The sequence below is a fragment of the Pteropus medius genome, unplaced genomic scaffold, assembly GCF_902729225.1.
Source record: "Pteropus medius unplaced genomic scaffold, Ma_sr-lr_union100, whole genome shotgun sequence".
NCBI lineage: Eukaryota > Metazoa > Chordata > Mammalia > Chiroptera > Pteropodidae > Pteropus > Pteropus medius.
The window spans coordinates 2,780,211-2,800,496 of record NW_024352787.1 but is presented as its reverse complement, the minus strand read 5'-3'; the positions used below and the strand labels follow the sequence as shown (position 1 = coordinate 2,800,496).

At 31.9% G+C, this 20,286-nt stretch overlaps 1 protein-coding gene and 1 long non-coding RNA gene across 2 annotated transcripts in view; both read right to left on the bottom strand.

Moving 5' to 3' along the window:
- The window catches only part of ITGBL1 (integrin subunit beta like 1), a 173,927-nt gene that overhangs the window by 36,305 nt on the left and 117,336 nt on the right, over nucleotides 1–20,286 (bottom strand). The window lies entirely within an intron of this gene.
- LOC120591501 (uncharacterized) lies at nucleotides 671–3,871 on the bottom strand. Its single transcript, XR_005649904.1, has 2 exons — nucleotides 2,946–3,871; nucleotides 671–1,214 (listed from the first exon to the last, which is right to left on the bottom strand). It is a non-coding gene; the product is annotated as an uncharacterized LOC120591501 (long non-coding RNA).

Genomic DNA, 20,286 nt, shown 5'->3' with positions numbered 1-20,286 from the left:
GGGAATTATGTAGCCAAAGTGCCAGAAATTCCATATTAAATTTATTAAATTTAAATTGCTTAAGGATATAGTAAACTTGCTCTAACTTTGCCATTTTGCAGCACGGTCAGCACAATCATGATCAATAAGTAAGGGTTATAGGGTAACGGTTTAATATACTGCAATAAATAACATTCTACCCTTTTGAGTAGTCTGTAATGGAAGGTACTGCCATGCTAGGAAGTAAGCTCCCATCACTGAAGAAACTAAAGACAAGAAAGTAGTCTTTAACACATGTTAAGAGTTTACGCTCTGGATTCAAAAAGACTTAAGGCATAATTTAATATGTACATCTTATATGCTCCATAATCTTCAGAAATAATTAAACCTCTATTAAAATTTTTCAAAATTAAGAATACCTACCCAATAAAAACCCTTAAAGAGACCAAAATCAAAATTTATATTTTAAGTATTACTGTTTGGATTTCCGAAGTACTACTGTGACATTTGTTTGTAGCACAGTGTTGAAACACTAAAAATTTTAAATTAATAGATAACTTAAGGGTAAAAGTTTTCATGAATAGATCTGCATATAATTTTATACATTTTGATAGAATTTGAAATAGTATAGTATTTTTTCACAGCTAATATGTTTCTCCTTCAGTATGAACTTCCACTTCCATATTTTTTTTTCCTATGCCAACAATATATTTCAGGTAACATTACTTTCTACATTAAGTAATGCTATTTCTTTAAAAGGTACTTTATACTGACATTATTTTTCAACAAGCTCATATTGCACCTGAAAGTCCTATCTCCATATTGTCACCAGCCTCAGAAATAATTTTTAACTAGCAAAACTCCAGTATATAAGATTAAGTAAGTCAAAAGCTCCTAAGGCAGCCTGGGTTTAAGTGGTCAAGATCCTAAAGAAAAAGATACCATAGGGAAGTGAATTCTGCCTTTGATGTAAATAATCCCCTTCATGCATTTGTCAAGTCTGAAATGTTTTAGGGCAAAAGACTGAAATATCAAGCAGAAAGCAACATGTAAAAGATTAATAAACTAAAGAGAGCTTTTAATTTTTTCATCTGGCTAGAAAGACAGTAATTGGAATTCAGAGACCTTTGAGAAAGGAGACACTGATGAACATCACATAAACAACACAGATTTTAACTTTAGAAATCATTTCAATCCCCTGGTTAAATTGAGGTTATCCATTTTTGCACATGTATCTGCAGAGAAAAAGGAAATTATCTCTTCAAGAAAGATAACATCATTTATAAAATTCTATCAATTTCATTAAACAATATTTATACTTAATAAAAAAATAATAGGTATGTCAAGAAACAGAATAGAATGACCAAAAAAATAAGATGAAACATTAACAATAAAAAGATATTCAAAAATGATACAGTTGACCAAGTTAGAATGTTCAGTAACCAATTTTAAAATAACTGAGTAATACATTTAAAAACTATATTACTAAATAAATAAATTTGCCACAGAATTGTCTGTAAAAATAATCAAATGGAAATCCTGAATTTAAAAATAGGGTAACTGAAATTAAAAACTGAATAAAGACATTTAATGGTAGATAAAATACAGAAGAGAGGATTAGTAAACTGGAAGATAAATCAGTAGAAAATATACAGACTGACTCATAGAAAACCAAAAGATTGAGGGCAAAGAAAAGCAAGACAAGAATGTCCACTATCTCTACTTCTAATTCACATTATACAAACATCTTATCTAGTGCTTTAGGCAAGATAAAGAAATAAAAAGCCACCTAAAGAAAGGAGACACTGTTATTACTTACATATGGCATGACTATGTTGGTAGAAATTAAAAAAAAAACAAAAAACCTACATATAAACTATTAAAGTTAAGCGGTAAATTTAGCAAGGTCATAAAACACGCATGGTTAATATTAAAAATTTTAGTCATAGTTTTATAAACAGGAACAAACATAACATTTTTAATGATATAATTTTTAACACGCACAAAAAAACATAAAATAGTAATATTAATGAAAAATGTCAAGACCTCTATATAGAAAACTATAAATCATTAAGTGAAATTAAAGAATATATAAATAAAAGGAAGGGTGTACCATGTTTACAAATTAGAACCATAATACTGTTAACTCTTCAACAATTGATTTATAGATTTAGTTATCATTAATAGTACGTAAATACAAAGGGATAAATATAGCCAAAGCATTGTGGAAGAAAAATGGGTAGAAAAATTACAGTAGTAGATTTTAAGACATGCTATAAAGCTATAGTATTTATAGTATAGTACAGTAGTAGATTTTAAGACATGCTATAAAGCTATATAGTATTTATAGTATTTATAGTATATAGTATGTAATGCCATTAAAAGACCGAAGAGACGAATAGAATAGAAACACTGGAAAAAGAAACCCATACAATATAAGACCATTTGATTTATGACAGAAGTGACATTATAGTGCATTGGGGAAAGGTTGATTTTTCAATATATGGTTCTCTCTACCCTGGACTAGTCACTTTTGCTTTTCATAGATTCATTTCCTATTCTTACGCAAAGCGATTAGGCTAAATGCCTCAGATGTAATCATAGAGCTAGATTAAAAAACCTGTACCAATTATAGCTAGCAGTTCTGTTTCTAATTAAATATTCCAAATATGTCTGGTCAAGTTGTATAATATCTTAGATTCCAATGGCAGCTACCACGGTATTACTTGTAATTTTTTTCTCAAAGACTATTACTATGCAACGCACATTTTAAAATCATACTAATTTATTTGACTAATATTTATTAAAATTGTTGCCTTCCATTACAAATAAAAGGCAATTGTTTATGATTCCTTTCATATCGATTTCTTTTCTACAGAATCCAAGATAGAGAAATACTTCCTGCCATTGGCTACAACATAAAAGTAATTAAGTATAGAAATACAGTGCCAAGTGATATAACTTACTGGGGCCATAAGTGATTCAGATCTATGGAAATACAGATATTCTCAAATTATATCCTAATGAATATTGCCTGTAAAAACAAAAGAGAGTAGTTAATAGTCATGGAAAAGTTCAAAGACTGTGGGAAGACATATGAGAAAAATTCTTTGAGCATCTTTTTCACTATTTCAATATTAGTCATAGGAAATACTATAAACTCTTTTATGGCTAAACCTAGCTAACTAGAAAAACTATATAATGACAAAATAAATGAGGGTGTTCCACCTTCTTTGGACTCTATTGGATAAGAGAACACATTTTATTTTGATAAGAATATCAAAGGGGCAGTATAGAGAGAAAATACGCTTCTAATTTTAAGGAAAAGAGAAAGAGAAGGGTGTTGAAAGAAAAAGAATGTTCAATTACATGTGATTATCTGTCTATATTGGTAATTAAAAAAAAGTCAGGAAATAGAAGTATTTGAAATACAGGTCGTTTGTGCAAGCCTTCATATTTTTCTGAGTATAGAAAAAGTAGGATAACTAGTCCTTTATTTGAAATAAAACCTGAGCTTACTTTGGGTCTCTTCATATTATGAGTTAAACTGTGCTTATGTGTCTCTCTCATTCAAATCATCAATAAAATCAAAGAAGTGAATACAGAATATAAAAACAAAACAAAACAAAAACACATGTAATTGCTAATTGTCAAAAACTTTTATGCCATTATTTGAAAAGCAATGTCTTCTTTGAAGTAACAGGAAATTGCAATTTCAGCTCTGCAGTAAAATGACTTTTACTTTCACCTGATGTATCAAAAGAAATAAACTATTCAATCATTCCTAGCAATAACAGTTAACATCACTACTGCACAAGCTATTCAGGGAATGAAATGAGGCAATAAAAGAGAACGAAGAAAGGCTAAGCGATTATATGCTTTAAACAATGATAAGCTCTACAGCACACAGAAAACAGTGTTGGAGGAACCCTGATTACTTTTGTCTTGAGTCATCTTTTGCTTAAATACATCTGATTGCCTGAGAGTCCAAGGATTGATTGCTTGTCCATGATGTGTTATGTGGTAAGATATTACATTAATTTCACTGAGAATTTAAATTTACATATCTCTTTTCTTTTTTTGCTAGAAAATGACTACTGCTTCATGGGAAGTATAGAAAAAAGAGTATACCATGTTTATAAAATAGAACCCTAATACTGGTAATTCTCCAACAATTAATTTATAGATTTAACGTATCCCTAGGTATTCAGGTGACATTAATAGTATGTAAATGCAAAGGGATAAGAATAGTCAAAGCACTGTGGAAGAATTATACCAGATTTTAGTATAGTTAATAAATATACTAAACTTATTCCCTTCCAAACCTAATTTCTTGTTTATCCTCCACTTAATTTTCAACTTTATTCATGTTTTGGTGGAGAGATGTAATTTTAAATGTTTTTATTAGTTTCTACTTTTTGAAATAGCATTACAAAAGCCATATTACAATGAAATACACAGTATACGGGCTTTAGCTTCCAGCAATATGAAGAGCAAATAGTATATCGTACCTAAAATAAAGTGTTTGTTCTATTGCTAGGCTTATGAGAAGTAATGCAATTCTCCAAATATTCCCAAACAAAAACTATTGAGCAGAACGAGAGCATTTACCATAAGCTCCCATGAAAGGGATCCTGAGGGTAGAAATCTGTATCAGAACTTTAAGCAAAGAAAGTAAAGAAGTTGAACCTCAGACTCCTTGAGTAATAGGGAAAAAAGACCCAAGATCAGTAATATCCTGAGAGAAACTAACAGAAATGCTTGCTGAAGGGAAGTGTCCTAAATTTACTCTTCCAGATTTTCTAGAATTTGCTCAAAATAAAAGACGAATAAATGTACCCATAAAGAAACAAACCAGCATGAGTGAAACTCAGAAAAAAACATTTTTTAATTCTGTGCTATGAATATTGGCTAATTACCCACCTTGCCATTTTTTTCTTGAATATATTTGTTATTGTTATTCTAATATCTGTATCTGAGAATCTTGATAACTGAGTCACTTAAGCATCTGTTTCTATTGTCTGTTATTATTTCCTTGATCCTGATTCTTATTTACTCTATTGAATGTCGGAAATGTTATATGAAAAGATTACAGAACCTTTGGATGACGGTCTTTTCTCCAGAAATAGTTCTCTTATAAGCAGATAGAGCACTGTGTCTCATTGCAGGGAAATTTTGACCTCGGGGGCATTTGGAAATATCCGGAGACATTTTTTAGAATAACAACAGGTTGAAAGCGTTACTGGTGAGAAGGAATTACATCTGGTGAGTAGAGGCCAGGGATGCTGCTAAACATCCTATGAAACACAGGACAGCCCCCCACGACAAAGAATTATCCAGTCCAAAATGTTGTGCTGCTACTGAGAAATCCTCAGTAAGTGAAGTGAAGGCAGATCACCTTAATCCAATTAGTGATTGAACTCATGGGGGTGGGGAGAGGCTGAGTTGCATTTATCCCTTGTTTACCTTCCCCTTTCCAAGAAGTTCGAAAACACTGGCATCTGCATGCATGCACACACATACATATGCACATATACATGAAAATTACTTCACGGAAGCCTACACTTCATCCTTTAAGACTGTTCATTTTCACCTCCTATAAGAAACATTGCCTACCAATCTCTCAACCTCCATACTCAGTCTCCACTTAAGGCCTGATTAGGTATCACTATGATGTTTAAAATAGAATCCTTGTAGTGCTCTAACAGATAAATATTGATTAATCTGAAATGTGCTCCATAGTGTGGAAGTTTGTTTTATAATTTTTAAATCTAAGCTCTTTTGCATCTTGCATTCAGTGCTATGCAGGCCAATTGCACTTTTATGCCATTTCCTAAGACTCCTATTCACTATATTTTTGAATGTATACCTCCACTATCCATATTAAAAATCACTTCCCCAACAAAAAGAACAAACTCATCAAAAACAGACTCACAAATATAGAGGACAATCTGGTGACAGACAGAGGGGAAGGGGATTGGGGGGCTGGGAGAAAGGGGTGAAAGGTTAAAGAAGTACAAATTAGTAGTTGATAGATGGTCACAGGGTTGGAGAGCATGGCAGAGAGAATGCAGTTAGTATTAATGTAATGGCTAGGTGGAGAGCCAGAGGAGAGAAAGAACAATTAGGGGGATCATTTTATAAACTATGTAAATGTCTAACCAATGTACTGTATAGTTGGAACTAATAAAATTAAATTTTAAAAAAATCACTTCCCTAGTTTTAAATCAAGATTTTAACATATTATATAATATATATACGTATACATGTACTAAAATACTGAATCTCTTTTACTTTTTAAATTATAAGTTAACTGATTTAAAATATATTATCATATAAACAATATATAGTAATCATAAATCAATACAGGATCAATGTAAATAAAAAGAAAATACATATGTGTAAGTCAGGAAATTCCCTATTAACTCAGCTCCAGGGACAATCACTGTTAACGCTGCAATTTCATTCTAGCCTTTTTTATACGCCTATTTTTACATATGTGAGTAAATGACACAATATAACTGTATCTAAAGTTATAACATAAGTGTATTAAGAGAACTTTAAAAAGGATTCATTTTAATTAAAATCATTCTTCCAGTATCTTCCAGTATTTTCATGACCTAAATTGTGATTGGACTTAATCCCAAAGTATGGTGTTATTTTTTAAAAGGAGCAGAGTATATGGTACCAGCCCAAACCTCTGCTACACACATTTGAATTTCTCCTGCTGATAAAATTTCAAGTGTAGATTAATTTACTTAAAGCTTAACTAATTAGCCATTCACTCCTAGTGTAGAGAGAATGCTGATTTAGTTACTTAAATCTGTAAGTAAGCTATCTCCAAGAAAAAAAAATTTATCTTTCTACACTATTCTTTTAAAATTGCCCATGAACTCAAAAATGAGCTTCTTTGTCTTGTGTGCTACCCAAGAATAAGAAGAGAATTAAGGATCATAGGAACTCTTTACTTTGCTCCCTTCATTCAGGATTATTCTAATGTAGATTATTAATAGAAAATAATTTGTTCTCTGCTTTATTATCTGTCTAAACAATCATTAATATTCAACCATGTGGACAGCATTCTAGGTATTGTGCAGAATACAAAGGGAGAGTGTCTAAAATCTAAATCTAAATCAAACAGATGAGTCTATGAAGGTTGATGGCCCCAAGAAAGAGAGAGCTACCCTTCAATATGAATTCCAATTTACACAGAGAGAAAACTGACTTCAAAATATTTTGTAACTGTAAAGAAAACCACTACTATGGTTTGGGCAGATTTAGCTAATGCGAAGTCATATATAATAAAACAAATCAAAATAAAAGAAAGGAACCCAAAGTAGCATGCATAATGTCTAAGAATGTATCATAAGACGCTTTAAAATTTTTTTTTTTAATTTTATGAGTGATGGGCAGATGAGGAGGAAGGTAGAATTACACCTTTGGTGTATGTGTTAGGCTTTGTATATCGACTTGCTGTATGGTTAGATTAGACCTTTTACCCAGGGTCAATATATCATCAGATCAACAGACAGGGGGCATGTTTGATAAAGGCTTAAAAGAATGAATTAAATGAAATGTTAATAATAAATACTATTTTACTAAACAAAAAAGTTATGAATTTTTATACAATTTGAATTAAAAATTGAAGATATACAGGGTTAAAAGTAATTTAGAAAGCTCACTAATTTAATACAATAAATATGGCAACTACACTTACATTTACATTTAAAACACAATGAACCCTATAAAAGCTTCATTATGTTTAAGGTCAAGTCTACACACTTTCTTTTCTGCATCTAGGCTGGTTTTCCATCAGAAGCCATACTGGGAACATAATCTAATTGACTTAATCAACACTATTTGAACAAAAGAGGAGACTGAATATATATCTAAGATGTATTTTATGCACACACAAAAAAGTAAATAAGGAATATGTGAAGTAGATTATGCAGACTTGGAACTGCAACAAAAATATTAAACTACTCTCAAAAAACATGTTCAATAAAAGTAAGAGTTACTTATTTACAAATGAAAAGAAAATCATGCCAACAATTACAAACAAATAAGAAAATGAGTGCATTTCAAAAACTAGGGTGTTAAGTAGATGACCTTTAATTTACATCACATTTTCTGGATATGAAGGCTTGCAACTGCTTATGTTAAGGGAATTGACAATGATCACTTCTGGCAACTAATGGGAAAAGGAATGGCCACTGTAACTAGAACTGCCACCAAACCAGTCAGCTCATTTACTATCATGTGGCACATCAGTGGGAAGTTGTGACCATCTGATTTAACAAATACATTTTAGAGATAATAGTAGATGTTTTAAACATAGGTAAAGAGATAAGATCTAGTGATTAGCTTCATAGAAAGAGGAATGGAAAAGTGAGTTTACAGATATAGGAATATTAGTTAAGAAACAGTAAAAAGAGGAACTTAAAATGCAATTGTCAACACTTCTTTTCTTACACAACAGGTTGCTCTCGATTCCATTTCTCTGGTTTCCCCAAGTTATTTATGCTTTAATTACACTTGTAGGAATAGGAAGAGAACTACAACAGAGGTTTTCATTTTCTGAGGATAAATTATTAGTGCATTAATTTGACTAAATTTATCTTGTCTACCACCTCCTTTTCCGCTACATTTAAATATGCATGTCTAACAACTGCTTTTTGCAATATGTCCATTCCTCCCACATAAGAAAATAGATAAGATTAACCAAACACCTATTCTAGGCCATCAATCAAAGTGGTAATTTTGGTGTATCCATTTCCTTCTCTTGCACTCTATGTGTTTCTGAGGCAACGCTTCCTAAATCCTCTCCTACTTTTCTCCATATAGAAGTCGATGTGTTTAAACAATTGTAACAAAGAACTTGCAAGGGAGTTGACGTTCACTGAGACCTTCACTGTCCTTAGATAATGAATTTGGATTTTCCACATATCAGTTCTGAGGCTGAAAACTACCTGCTGTAGTTGTGTGACTATGAATTTCAACCAGTTTCCTGGCACTAAATTAAATACTCCCTGTCCATTGTTTGATTTCTTCCCCACCATGACCCTATGGAAGAAGGTCCTGATTTTGTATCCATTTTGGAGATGAAGCATATGGACTTACGGGGTTTAGGTAGTTTACTCAAAGTCACGCAGTCAGTAAATGATGGAGCTGTTAGGTAGCTAGTCAGACATGAGTGACAGGAGGAACAAAGGAATACGGCCCGGACTAGAGATCTCCCACAGTACACCCCAATGGTAGTAGAATTCTAGGTATACACATGCACACGAGGCAGAGTTATATAGCAGCCAGGTGTCAACCAAAATGACCTCAATTGCCAATCACCTAGGAACGCCTTTGGAATCACCCATCACGGCCCAAATATAAAGCAAACATTACAGCTTCTGGGTCCTTTTGCCCTTCTGGGTTTTCTCTCTCTCTCTCGCTCTCTCTCTCTCTTTCTCTCTCTCTCTCTCTCTTTTTGGTGGCCTTTTTGTGCCTCCTTGGGGCATACTTTGTTTTTCTAAAATATACTTTTAATAAAACTATTAAATCTCAATGACCCGTGATTCTTCACTGCCGTCATTTGAGGAAGAACCAAGGGAAAATGCTAACTTCACGTCTGCTCCATTGTTATCTCTCTCCCTCCCCGCTACTGTTAGGGAGACACCGAAATCCTATTGGCCCCAATGGTGACAGAGCCAGGATTCAATCCAATATCTGGCTTATTCAAAAACATATTTTAAATCACTAGGTTATAGTTATTCTTTATTTCAGACAAATACCAAAGGTAAGTTAATATTATCGGTTAGCATAAAATGTAATTCTTGCTTTTCAAAATAAAATAAGGATCATGATAGAAAAGTTACTCTAAATACAAAGGAACGTACTGGGGAAATGTCTAATGCAAACATCCAAGTATCTACTATCAGGTACAGGAAAAAAACAGCTTTATATCATCTCCTTTCAAACACATTTGCAAGCTAGTTTGTTCATTTTAAAAACAAACTACCCTACTGCTTCTTAAAGAAATTAAGGCACATTTTCTAATGCTATTAGTATACAGTATAAGTGACAAGATATAAAACCATGGTATGGGGCATCAATTATAGTTACCTAATCAAAAATCCTTTGAGCATTTGAGGATCTAATGAGAAAACTGAGACCTGAGAGCACTGTGAACCTAAGAGCCATGCATTTGTAGGAAAACTGTGTTTCACAGTCTCTATCTTCCTCTCATTCCCATTCTCAGTACTCTTCAGGCATCTTACATGTTATTGGAAAGAGCAGACGAGGAAGCCTATATATTACAGCACAGTATGATAAGAATGTGATAAAAGTAGCTGAGGGAACACAGAGATCTGGAGAGCTTCTTGGACAAGGTGACGCCTGCATTGAATTCTAAAGTTAGCCTGAGTGGGTGTGGGAGAGGAAAGAAGTCTAGACTTTTCCTTAATTCTTAATACACGTTAAGCTGGAAAATTAGAAAGTCAAATTTGGATTTTTGGCAATATTACCTTGACAGCAGTATGGAGAAAACATAAATCAAAGTGCACAAGACAAGTAATAGAGGAACCAGGTGACAGGTTCTTAAAATAATACATGGAGAGATTATGATCTGTGCTAAGTTTACGACAGAGGTGTGTAGAGAATCAGATATTTCTTCATTTGACTGAAAGGAGAATATCTAAACAAATAGAAACTTCTCATAAGAAATATTATCTTTGGGCTGCTATCTTAAAAATATTTTTATAAATTTATTTATTTATTTTTATTTTATTTTAAATATTGTTTGTAGACAATATGAAATTAGTTTCAAGTCTATGATATTGTGATTCGACACTTATGTATCTTAAAATGTGATCACCACACTAAGTCTAGTAATCATCTGTTATGATGCAAAGTTATTACAATAACCAGGTATCCAACATTTCATTTTTTTCCAATCATTTATTTAGGGACCCAACTTACATTAGTCTTATACTCCAATTGGAAAAAAAGGCAAAAATATACAAGAATAAAAACAAATATTAATATAAATTTTTATGTAAATAAACCAGCCATACAAGTTGCTGATTTTAGTACCTTACTATATACTTCTTCCTCATAAATAATGTGAGGACACATTTGTTGTATTTTGAATGATTTCTCGGTTCACAACAATTGTCTCATTTCAGAGTTCACCATAAAAATATGAATCAGAGAAACAGATGTGTTTTCAGATTTGAATTTCAATGAAAATTAAAAACTTGTGAACAACAAAAGTGAGCAGATGTTCAAAAGCCAACAAGATTCTAAAACTAAAATTATCTATGTCCTGATTCATATGTATACTCCTCTTTATTAAGAGGAAAAATATGTTAATCATCATTTTAATTATGGCTTTTTTTTCAATCCTTAAAATCTTATGTAGGTGTCTCATTTGTAGGGTATTAATTTTAAAGTTATAATATATACATACAGAAAAGTGCACAAACTATGAGTATATGACTCAATGAATTTTCATAAAGTGAACAGACCCATGTAACACCCAAAGGAAGAAATATAACATTATCTACACCTCCAGATGTTCCTCTTCTATCCCTCTCATCAGACCCCCCCAAAATAGAATCTAGCTTCTATTACTTAGATCAGTTTTTTCAATTTATGTAAATAGAATCATACAGAATGTACTCTGGTATTCAGTATTATTTCTGTGATAAAGTTATACAATTGATTTTTTTACATTCTTATTTTCTAGGAATTTCCAAATTCATTTAATAATTTAAATATTTTTCCTAAAATTATTTTGGATAACTAATCTAGGTATAGATATATTCATGTCATTTGTCAATAATTATAGTTTTATATCTTTTTTATTTCTAATATCTTTTCATAATTTTCTTGCCTTTAAGTACTAAATAGATTTACCAAAACAATGATAAATACATTAGTACTATCAGAAATCTTTGCCTTGTTCCCAATCTCAGGAGACAAGCTTTAATCATTTCACCATTAAATATGTTTTCCATTCTTTTTGACTAATCCTCTCTTCTGTTATGCCCAATCTGCTGTTAAGTCCATTTGAGCCCTCACTATTAGAAATTGTATTCTTATATTGATTTTAAGTATATATTGAAATTCTACAAATTGTCATCTCCTTTCATATCTATTATTCCAGCATCACCTATCAGTCTCTTTCTACTGTCTGTATTTCCAAATGGTCCTAGTCGGTTGTTGTTTTTCATTTGTTTTCATTTGTTCAATATTTTTTTGAATGTAGGACACTGAAGAGATGATTTTACTTATTTTCTGTCAGGAATCAAAATTAGAGGTCAAGTTCCCCAATCCAGTCAGGGACTAAGCTGACTCCAGTTTGATTACAGTCCCTGCTGGGTTTGATCTGTCTCCAATTTGCCAACACTTCTCGAAGATTCTATTGAGAATATGAGATCCATGTTCTTAGTGGGTCTTGAAATTCAATGTTTGTCTCCCAAGCACCACATAACTCTCTGAAGTTCTAATCAACTAGTTAGTCGCTTTCTTCTTGGAGTCTTAGTCTCTAATCTTGCACTGGCAAATGCCCTAGAGAGAAAACTAGGGTGGAGTATATGGCTCACTTTTTTGCACCACACTTATCTCCAAGATCATGACGCCTCAAGTCCTGGCAGTCTTGATAGCTTCAACCATACGTATTTAGTCACCATTCTTTTAAGATTTCAGAAAGTTCTAATCTCTTCTCTTACATCTAAGCCCTCTGCTGGCTTCTCACCCTCTTTTTCTGCACAAAATAGAATTCGGCAAATGATCTGAGGGGAAAGCACTGCACAGAATATCAGGTTTACACCTAAATTAACTTCTCATTGAGATCTTGGCTTCTGAAGCCCTGGCTATCTCAATAGCATTTAAATTCCTTCAGAAATAATTTTTTGTGTGTATTTTCTGGCTTTTCTCATCTTTGGCCATAGCATTGCTCTATTAAAACTATTTCATCATAGTGAGAAATAGAAACATTTATTAATTTTTAAAATGTGTTTATAATGAATTTGTTCCACAGAAAATCTTATATTTTATTACAAATAAATTATAAACAAATACTCTTTTTTATCACAGAGGATTTTAAAAATGGAAAATATTAATTTAGGTAACTATATTATGCTGAATTACTTACTTGATATTGATTGATTTGTATAATTTTGGCAAATAGGGATCTAAAAAACTATCCCCATAATGTGGCATTTTTGTTATCACTTGTCCTAGAAATCGACTTCTAATAGTTCAATGAATAATAAATATCATGTTAATGAAGACATTTACTCATACTTTAATGACTAAATGAATTTAAATTTGGAAAAGAGAAAAAAATAATTTATAAGTATACCACTCAGAGTTTATCACTTTTATATTTGGTCAATTTATTTTTATTCTCTTTTAAACAGAACATATACACTATATTACATATATTACATATAGTGTATATTACATATATTACATATACACTATATGTAATATATGTAATATAGTGTATATGTTCTGTTTAAAAACTTAAGAATTTACTTTTTAATCTTGCTTATTTTACTTATATTATGACTATTGTCCATGTCTTTCATGTATCCTTTGAAAACTTTTTTTTTTTTTAGTATGGTTCCGCATTCTGTTCTATTGCATTTAATAATTTAATCCTATTATGATATTTGGGTAGTTTTCCTTTCTTCCACTATGGGAATATAATTGCAAAGACTTTTTATATATGCAAATCTTCACATTTGGGGGAATTTGCTTAGGTAAATTCTTTGAAATAAAACTGCTGGGTCTAGGGGTATAGATTTTTAAGGCTTTTTAATTCACACTGGCTACTTACTCTAAAACACTTTAAGCCAAAGAGTATATTCCTCATAGTAAGTACTTATCAACACTGAATACTATAAAAAATATGCCTCTAATTTACATGTAAAGAAGTTTAAATTTCCAATTTAAAGGAACGTTTATGTATATATTTTTAATTTTTTTCCTTGGGTAAATTGTTTAAGTTCTTTGACCATGATTTTTTGTGTAATTTGTATTTTTCATATAATATTTAGGCTTTTTCATATTAAGAATAACTTTTTTCTACTAAACTTCAGCTATCAAAAGTAATCATACCAGTTACCATAACCGTGCTTCATTCACTGAGAAACTCAATGGAGTGGTAGAATACATGCTAAAATGATACCCTACGACAAAAGGCATATTATTCTCAATATGGTGCTTAAAGTTCACACTGTTGTGGAGGTAAGGAAATAGAGGTTTAAAGCCAATGGAAACACATCAATCTAATGGACAGTTGAGGACTATATCCAACTCTTCTGTTCCTCCCACTAAGCACACACGCATTAGTATTAATCATTATGAGCTATTTTCATTAGAACAGCATTATATTGTTCCTGCAGCAAAATTAGACACTGCTTCTGAAGTCAGATGGAAAAATTCAGTTGAAGGAAAAGAGAAAACTTTAATATCAAAAGCTAAATATGAGGATTTCCTCCCACTTAATTTTTAAAAATGAAAAGAAACTATTATAGCAAATTAAAGATGAGAAATGAAAGATTCACTTATAAAATACACTTACTAAAAGTTAGTGTCCTTATACACATATCAGGAAAGACAATGAGGCAGTCCCAGTGTCCAAATCTTGAGATGGCCATGCTATAACCCATTCCTGAACTTTTCACTTTTCTCCCTAAGGGCCTGTGTCCAGACTAACTCACATGGCTATTGCCAGGCTCACACAGATAAGGTTCCTGCAAAGAGCCTGCCAACTATGCATCAAGGTATTATTATATGTAAGTTTCCTGAATGAAAGAAATGTGACATAATGCTGGTAGTCTATACAATATAAATGGTCCCCTAATATCTTACTGGCAATCTCTTATTTTATTCATGTTTACAATATGTCTAATTAAAAAAGCTCTATTTCAAGGCTCACTTGTATCTAGGCATGGCTAGTATCCTTCTAAAGAGATATAAGTCAATGAAATATAATAGAATGAGATACAGGCAGATAACCCACTGGGTAGTAGGCTCCTGAGAAAGTGCCTTTAAAGAAGTTAAGTTGCCAAGTAACGTTTTTTGCCCTCGGCATTTCATTTTCATCCTTCCTGAGATAAGACATGATGTCTAGAGTCGCAACAGATAACTTGAAAGTACAAGGATGGTCCCACCATAAAAGCCAAAGCAAGCCTGAGCCCCTAATGACATTGTAGAGTTGTCATACTGGAGAGTGTCATACTGAATGCACTGCCTACACTCAGACTTCTTTAAAATGAGACCTCCTCCAAAATTTGTTTCAGCTACTATTTGATTGAGAGTAGGGGTATCTGTTAATCAGAGCCAAAAGTTATTCCTGATTGATGCAATTCTCTAAGTACTCATTCAAGGCATCTGTTTTCCTCTGCTGCCTCTTTATTTTGATTACGTTTTTGTCCCAATACCCTTCCCACTGCAGCTAAATACTCTCACCCAGAATCTAGTGCTTAACATGTCACATGACTTAGAAATCTTTCTTACTTATACAGTATAATATTTTCATCAGGTACTTCACATCATCTAATTTGTTCCTTTATTGGCAATTGCTTATTTACATAAATGAGTAAATACTTATTATTCATCTGAAAAAGATGAGTTACTGGATTTTTAATAAATAGAAAATCAAAGACATGGTTAATTCAGAAATGGAAAAAAAACACCTATAGAATAAATTAGTATTATAATCAGGAAGAAATGTGGAAGATATAAGAGTAACTGAGCCTTTTATAAACTATTAGGTTTATAATTGTAGTAAATTAAAAAAGTGGTAGCTTTTTAATTTACTACAATTATAAACCTAATAGTTTATAATTAAACTATTACTACAATTTACATACAAAGATGACTTTTATTTCTAAGAAATTGCTGAATCTCTAAAGAAAATTTAAATTTATATCTGCTAGATTTTGTTTAATTTTTTTTTTTCATTGTGGGCTTGGTGAGTTTTACTTTTCCTAATGCAATCTCATAGTGAGTATAGAGTAGTCAGAAATCTAAAGATATCCTACTTAATACCTTTGTGCTACATTAGTATCTGTCTGTCTGTCTGTCTATCTATCATCTATCTATCTATCTATCTATCTATCTATCTATCTATCTATCACAATCATTTGCTACTACTATTATCTGTAGTAACCATTAGACACTACTCTCAATATTTAATCTCCTTGTCCTCTCCATGAATATCATTCAACCTCCAAATGCAGTGAAAAGGAGAGAATTAAACTTTACCATTTCCCTCTAATTTACACGTAAAACACTTTTTCACTCTGGTGGGGAAAGACCAATTCAAAAGCTAAACTGACCAAGGCTATAAAATAAGTGAGTGAAATAAGTGAGAGTAAATATTTTATTCTCCGCTTGACTGTACTAAAAGATATGAAGACATCTGGCAGCTGCCACTAAGATTCGGATGACAAAGCAATAAGGAGTATTAGAGCCAAAGAGGAAAGCATAGGGTCATATAGTCTTAATGAGTTGAAGTCTTGTGGCCAGTCAGACACCTGGGCCAATGGTGCCAGATCTTCTTTTTCAAGAGTTTTCAGAAATTTAGATGTCGATCTTAATTTTGAAATGGACCTAATTAACACTGTGTGGGTCACTCTGAAGGATTACTGGGTTACAACCCCAGGAAGAGGAGGAAGAACTTGGTATTTTTTAAGAAGTTACAGCATTTCTCACTGCAAAACCAGAAGTGATGTACACATAATCCCAACCCGAGAGTCACCCCATACCCCTTGGAGGAGTGCATCTCCCAGAGACCCCTAGCAAGACCCCAAAGACATGAGGGGCCAATCAAGTCCAAAGCCCGTGAGACAGCTGAAGCATCCTGGCTCAGAGATCCTCTGAATACTGTGTGAAGCCTTGGGATTTGCTCACATCTTTATGTACATCGTCTTTTGTGGTACTACAAGAGCGAAATTCTCCATGATTATTAGAGTATTTGAATTACTTATTCATATTATTGACAACTCATATTTCTCAGTTCAGATTAATTTTTCTTATATCTGTTTGTTCTGTTTTATTCATTACATAGCTACTATACACTTTAAATTTTGTATTTTATTTATTTAATTATTTATATTTATTTATCATTTAATTTGTGTGTCTTTTTAAATTTTTGTTTTGCTTAATATAAACTAAATATTTATTTTATAAATATATATTTCTTTCCATTTAATTTAATTTACAAATTATTTTAATATAGAAAACAGACTTGGCTATTAATGTTTTTTGTAGTATGTTACATTTGCCATAATTATATAATTATAATATAATATAACATAATATATTATATTATATATTATGTATTATATAATATGAATATACAAGTAAATATAGAAAACAAAGAAATGGTCCAATGAACTAGTCATTACCCTAAAAAAGAAAAGTTGAATATTTTTTTCTATGATTTCTTTACTTATATACAATAGGAAAAAACTGGCCCTTTGCAAAACTCTAAGTACCTGACTAAATTATATGACAATGCTGTTTTTTCACATTGAAAGCTATCTAATTCATTTAGAAATGTATATACACATTGGTATTTATTTCTTTACACAATTATTGGTCATTGGATTATTGAATATTCTGTAGAAATAAACAAATTTTAACATTTTAAGAAGGAAAGAAGGAAATAGTGAGAAGAGAATTTGTTAAAGAAGTACTATTCTAAATATTTCGTAATATTATATTATTTAATTTAATCATTACAATATGCTGAAAGGAAAGGCTGCATAATTTGTGGGTCCCTGTGCAAAATGAAAATGTAAGATCCATTGTTAAAAAAAGTATTAAGAATTTCAACAATGAAAGTAGACCAAGCACACCCTTCTGAGTATGAGGAATTAGGCAACATTGATGTCTCTGATTTTTAGGTGAGGAATAGAGGCCTGAAGAGATCAAGCGACTCTCCCAAGCCATATTATAGATCTAGCTGGCTCTCAAAGAGCCTCCTGTTATGCTGTGCCAAGAATTTGGGGTAATAAAAGTTCATTCTCACTGGTGACTAAAGATCACATGTGGAAAAATGAAGCCTTGCTATACCAACAGATAAAAAAAGATCCAGTAATCCCACTTCTAGATATTTATTTGAAGAAACTCAAAACATTACTTTGAAGAAATATGTGAATTCATATGTTCATTGAAGCACTATTTACAACAGCCAAGATACAGAGGCAACCTGGGTGTCCATCAATGGATAAATGGATAAAGAAGAGGTGGTACATATATACAATGGAATATTACTCAGCCATAGAAATGAACAAAAACTTGCCATTTGCAACAACACGGATGGACCTAGAGAATACTGTGCTGAATGGAGTAAGTCAGAGAGAGAAAGACAAATATCGTATGATTTCACTTACATGTGGAATCTAAAGAACAAAATAAACAAACAAACAATATAGAAACAAACTTATAGATACAGAAAACGTTTTGATAGTTGCCAGATGGGAGAGAGGCTGGAAGGGTGGGTGAAAAAGGGAAAGGGATTAAGAAATATAAATTGGTAGTTACAACATAGTCATAGGAATGTAAAGTACCGCATAAGGAATATAGTCAACAATATTGTAATTAATATGAACAGTGTCAGATGGGTACCAGACTTTAGAGTGATCACTTCGTAAATTATATAACTGTCTAATCACTATGTTGTACACATGAAACTAATATAATATTACATGCCAACTGTAACAGAAAAATTAAAAAAATTATTAAAAAAGAAAACAAGAGGTAAAAAGAAGAAAAAAATGAAAATGAAGCCTTGGACTTTAATGACATGGCAATGGAATGGAGAAATACACATAAAGTTATGAAGGAGTTCCGTTCAGAATTGAGAATAAAAACCAGAATTACATAAACAGATGATGGAAAAAATTGAAGGAGATTTAGAAAGCATCTATTTTAGCTCCTTTCTTATGCGGACAAAGAGAAAATAAAGAAAAATATATAAAGAAATTTAAAAACTTTTTTATGAATGAATATATATACGTGTGTGTGTCTGTATATACACATATACACACGGAGAAAGTAAAGACAGAGTGTTACTTTATTCATGAACTGTAAAGTTATTATCGAACTGAAGCATTTATTCAACAACCATCTGACATCCACCAGGTGCCCAGACATATATTAATCATTGAGAAGATATTGCAAGATTTTGTCTTTGGCATGTTTCCATTTTAATTGATAAGATTTATACACACATACATATGTGTGTATATATAAACTAAGGAATAATGACATGCAGATAAAGGCATAAGAAAAGATACTGACTGACACGAAGACTCATGGTGAAGTCCAGCAATGGCGATTTTAAAACCTTTATTCACAGATGCTGTGTATGAAAAATACTTGGTAGCAAAATGTACACTCCTACTAAATAAACAAAGTAATGGATATTTCATTTATTCAGTCAGTCATTCAGTGAGTCAGTGAGTCAGTGAGTCAATGAGTCTGTCAGTCTGTTAGTCAGTCAGTCTGTCGGTCAGTCAGTTATCAGCTATTTATTGGAACACCATAGTTCTTGGTGTAACAAGTACTAGTCTAGGGCTAAAGATCATAGAGGTAAATTAAACAAGTACACACTTCTGTAACTTCTACTCTAATGGTTGAAATAGACTTCGATAAGGAAACAAAAATACATAGATTTCAGGTAGTAAAAAATGCTATAAAATTATATACCAGGATAAGGGATAAAGAATGAGAGGGCTTTGTGAGATTTAGATTAGATTGAGTGGGCCAGGATCTTGTATATTTCTCCTAATGTGGAAATGTTTTCTACCGAATAGACACCTGAATGTTTTAACTTAACTTTAATCTCAGGACATTTACATATAAGTAAATCAAAAGTGTTATCACAAATAATTAGATTTCACATATTTTATTCTTTAAATTATGACAAATAAGTAATAAATTTAACCCTTAAACTCTGAGTGCTTTGTTCTCCAAGACAAGAACTTTCTCGAAAGCAATAGAGTGCCACTGATTTTCATGAGATTGTTGCCTATTTTGAAAATTGATTCAAAAATTAGTGTGTAAAGTTCTGCTTTTAAGTATAATCATTTTCACTTGTGAATATGAGCAGGGAAGATTATAAGCTGTCAAGGATTGCCAGAGTTTCTGCCCATGACAGAATGATGGGTCCACATGCTGTATTTAAAATCCAGCTGAATGGTTAAAAATAGTATTTAACTTTCATAGTCATTATGAGCCAAAGCAATTTATTGAACCCTTCAATCAGGAAAGGAAACAAAAGATGGGAAA